The 4,938-nt window shown below is 41.2% G+C and overlaps 1 pseudogene; it reads left to right on the forward strand.

Moving 5' to 3' along the window:
• The first annotated feature begins 275 nt into the window (after positions 1–275).
• LOC108491369 lies at positions 276–863 on the forward strand (annotated as a pseudogene).
• The last annotated feature ends 4,075 nt before the right edge of the window (positions 864–4,938 follow it).

The raw sequence follows: 4,938 nt of genomic DNA on the forward strand, positions 1-4,938 counted from the left end.
AGTAAAGCACTTGGAGAAGAACTTGGAACTGGTGCATACTTGATAAATGTCAGGTTTATGATGACTGTGCACTATATTAGGTGCCAGAAAACAATGATTAGGGCTCTTCTTGTCCTCATTAAGCTAATACTGGGAGAAAGAGAGATAAACACAAACATGGAAGAAGAGTGAAGTGTTACAGACAATAAAGATGAAAGTATATCAGGACACATAGGGAACATTAAGAAAGAAGAGATTGCTCTCTTTTTGTAAGCCGCCTGAGGTGACCTATGAAAATGGTTTGTTACTCTCTTGACCCAGAAAACCCTACAAAATCATGCAGATCAAGAGGTTCCGACCTTTGTGTTCACTTTAAGAATACACATGAAACTGCCCAGGCCATCAAGGGTATGCATATCTGAAAAGCCACCAAGTATCTGAAAGATGTCACTTTAAAGAAGCAGTGTGTGCCATTCCGACGTTATAACGGTGGAGTTGGTAGGTGTGCCTAGGCCAAACAGTGGGGCTGGACACAAGGTCAGTGGCCCAAAAAGAGTGCTGATTTTTTGCTGCACATGCTTAAAAATGAAGAAAGTAATTCTGAACTTAAGAGTTTAGATGTAGACTCTCTGGTCATTGAGCATATCCAGGTGAACAAATCGCCTAAGGTGCGCCGCAGAACTTACAGAGCTCATGGTCGCATTAACCCATACGTGAGCTCCCCGCTGCCATATTGAAATGATCCTCACTCAAAAGGAACAAATTGTTCCTAAGCCTGAAGAGGAAGTTGCACAAAAGGAAAAGATATCCCAGAAGAAACGGAAGAAACAAAAACTTATGGCATGGGAATAAATTGAGCATAAAATAAACACAGATAAAAGTAAAAAAGAAGAAGAGATCAAGTTGATGGGTCAGAGAGCAATCTGGACATTTTCCATAGAGCTGGAGAAGAGATGATGCAGTAGGACTGCACTGTGGGTGAATGTTTGCAGAAATAAGGATGAGTCTAAAGGACTCAAGTGGCAATTGACAAATTGGTTTTGTCTACAATGCAAGGGAGAAGGTATAGGTAGAAGATGAGGTTGGAGTGTTCAGCACGAAGCAAGACTTGAAAGGTCTTATCAATTAGCTTGAAGAATTTGTACTTAACTTTGAATAATATGAGACCACTGATGGATTTGTTGTTGTTTGGGGACAGAATCTTATGTATCCCAGGCTGACTGCAAATTTGTTGTGTACTCTTGATCCTCCTGCCTCAACCTCCTAAATCCTGGGATTACATGTTTGTGTTACTGTGCCTGACTCACTGAAGGATTTTAAGAAAGATAGTAAGATAGTACCATGACCAAAGCATTTTAGAAGGACTTCTCAGGAGACAGTACAGGGCAAGGTTGAAGGTAGGGGCATCAGGTAGGAAATCATTGTAGTGATCCAGGAACAAGTTGATGATACTTGTAACCAAGTGATGATTATCATCAAGCAATGATGAGACAGTGATGTTGTAAGTTAAACTAATTCTCAATGAGATCAAGCAGTATAAAATAGACTTGAAGATTTTATTCAGCTGATGAATAGATAATAAAGAATACAGAAGAGGGATCAGTTTTGGAGAGAAGTTCATGGGGTTGCTTGGGACATGTTGGGCATAATTATGCAAGGCATTTTGGTGTGTGGTTCTAGAAACTCACAGGAGAAATAGGATAGGACTGGAGAGAAATACGAGAGACATCAGAGCACTATACCAAGCTTCCTCCTCATTCTCCACTTTCATCTTTGGTCATCCATTTCCAGGGCTTTAAATATTTTCAGTTCCTAAACTTCTGTGTCTATCCCTGGATCTCCAGTTGGATAACTAATACATATCATGAATTTAGTATTCCTAAACTCAGTCTCTCTCTGTGTCTTTCTGTCCCTGTCTCTTTATCTGTCTTTCTCTCTGTCTTTATCTCTGTCTCTCTGTCTCACTCTCTCTCTCTGCTAGATACTGAGTCCAGATCCTCAAACACACCAAGCTATATCCATAGTCCCAAATTCAGTTCTCAAAGCCTGCTTTGACCTACTCTTTCTGTACACTTTCAGTCATAGGGAATAATGCCCCCCATCTATAGGATTTAAAAAAAAATCCTAGGAGTCATCTTTTCTTTTCTTTTCTTTTTTTTCTTGAGACAGGGTCTCCCTGTAGCCCAAGCTGTCCTGGAACTCACTATGTAGACCAGTCTGGCCTTGAACTCACAGAGATCTGCCTACCTCTGCCTCCCAAGTGCTGGGACTACAGGCATGCACCACCATGCCCGACATCTTTTCTTTTTTTAAAAATAATATTAAAATATTTTATTTATTGTTTTTATTTTATATGTATGGGTGTATTGCCTGCATGTATGTAAGTTCACCTGTGCATTACAATGCCCACAGAGGTCAGAAGAGGGTGTCAGATCCCCAGGAACTGGAGTTACAGATGGTTGTTAGCCACCATGTGGGTACCAGGACTTGAACCTGGGTCCTCTGCAAGGGCAGCCAGTGTTCTTAACCATTGAGCCATCTCTCCAGTCCCCATCTTTTCTTTTTTAGTGAAACAGGGTCTTTCTGTATAGCCCACCATAGCCTCAGACTCCCTCTCTTCCTGTTTCAGCCTCCTGAATGCTGGCATTATAGACATGTGCCACCATACCTAGCTTCCTGGGAGTCATTTTTGATTCCTTCACTCCCTCATCCTCTGTATCTAGTCCATCAACGAATCCTGCCGTATCTCCAGTGAGCACAGTTCATTTCTCTCTACTCCAAACTAGTTCCTTAGGCACCACCATCATCTCTCTTACTCACTGTGGAAGTCTCCTCCCTGGTCTCTTTACTTCCGTTCCATACACCATATCCAGAGCCAACTTTTATATATGTAAATCTGGCCATATCATTCTCCCTGTTCCAGAAACTTTCAAGGGCTTCCAATTATACTTTATATGACATCTAAGCTCTTTATTTTGGCCTAATAAGATAGAGTCCTTCCTGAAATCTCTCATCTTATCCTGTATGATGTTCCTTGTTCACTATGCTCCCTGCTAGGATTCATTCTCATCAGGGTCTTTTGTACTGTCTAAAATGTTATTCTCGTACCTCTTCTCATTGTCTAAGTCTCAGTTCCAGTGCTGACTCCTCAGAAAGATTTGCCCCGATAATCCCAACTAAGTAACCCCCCATCCTGCTCAGTGTCTCATCCTCTTGTTTTATCCCTGTCACTTAATAGTATATGAAATGGCATTTCATTCATTAGTTTGTTGATTATATTGCTTTGCCACCAGTAGAATGTAAGTTCCATGACACTGGTGACTTTATTGGTTTTATCCCTGTTGAATGTCACACAGTACCAAGTAGGGTACTCATTCATTGAGCGAATGAGTTTGGAGCTTGTGGATAGGCTGGCGAGTGAAATGTGACTTCTAAAAGGGTGAATGGAGGAAAGAATGCCTGCAAAACAACTTGGAAGAACATCCAGAGTGGTAGGAGGATAAGAAGCAAGTGTGATGCTGCAGAAGGCAATCCCACTTCCCTCTGCAGAAGTAACCATTGCTAACAGATGGGTGGCTTTCTTTCCAAATCATGCTCTATATATTTACATACACTGAGAAATGTTTATAGTACATGCATATATAATTGTAGTTTTTATATAAATGAGCTCCCAGTACATGCATTATTCTGTCATTTGCTTTCAGAAACAGCTTTATTGAGCTATAATTGACAGACCATACATTTCATACATTCAAACTTTAAAGTTCAGTTGTTTTAGCATATTCATGAATAAGTCCAAATATCATGATAGTCAGTTTTTAGAACATTTTCACTAACTCAAAAATAGACCAAAATGATAAACTAAATGATATTTTAGCGACCACCAAATTGAAAAAAAGTCTTTTAAAGACTCAACTACATAGGGTCTCACTATGTAACTCTAGTTGCCCTGGAACTCATGTAGACCAGGCTGGCCTCAGACTCACAGAGATCCTTCTGCTTCTGTCTCACAACTGCTGGGATTAAAGGTATGCACCACTACATCTGGCCTAGAAAAAATTTAAAAAATATTTTATTGAGTTTTTGTGCATTTTCATATAATAGCTGTTAATAAAATTAAGACCCCTCACCTGTCCACAACCCCCATATTCATACACCCCCCACCAGATTTCATGCATTCTGTCATATCTGTTAAGGCCTGTCTGGTCAAGCATTTCTACCCAGATGTCCCTTGGTGCAAGTTCATCCACTGGAGTCTAGTCAGCCTTTAAGAGTCATTCCCTTAAAGAAGATCTGTTCTCCCTCACCCCATAGTAATCAGTTGCCAATAGTTCCTCAGCTAGGTTTGGGGTGTGCTGCCTGTTTCCCTGTTTCTATGCTAAATTCTTGTCTGATTGAGTTGGCACGGGTCTTGTGCATGCTGTCACCATTGTTGCAAGTTCATATGAGCAAGTCCCAGTGGCCTGAAAGCCTCGATTTCCTTATGTTCATGCATCAACCCTGGCTCTTAAAGCTTTCCATCTCCTATTCAACAATGGTCCCTGACCATGGGTGGGTGAAGATTAATATAGGAGGGACACGTACTCTGCAGTCTGTTATTCCCTAAAACAGCCAGTTGTGGTGTTCTGTGTTTTTCTAAAACAAATAATTTATTGAGAATTTCATACATGCATATAAGGTGCTTTGATCAAATCCATGCCCACTCCCTCTCCTCCAACTCCTCCCGTATCTCCCCATCACTTTTTTTCTCATAATTTTTTTTTTAACTGTTAAAAAAAACTTTTCACTGCACTACTATACTCAGGCCTCTTGGGGTAAGTCTACAGCACAGCTCTCCGTGCCAGGACTCCCTAAGCGACATTCATCCTTCCATCCCCCGCCTCGCCGTTCTATACTCCTAGTTTGGGCCCTGCGCCATTCCTAGTCTTGGGGCCCCAGACACCTGGGGAACCAATACTG

The sequence above is a fragment of the Nannospalax galili genome, unplaced genomic scaffold (assembly GCF_000622305.1).
Source record: "Nannospalax galili isolate Female #2095 unplaced genomic scaffold, S.galili_v1.0 scaffold311, whole genome shotgun sequence".
In the NCBI taxonomy this organism is placed as follows: Eukaryota; Metazoa; Chordata; class Mammalia; order Rodentia; family Spalacidae; genus Nannospalax; species Nannospalax galili.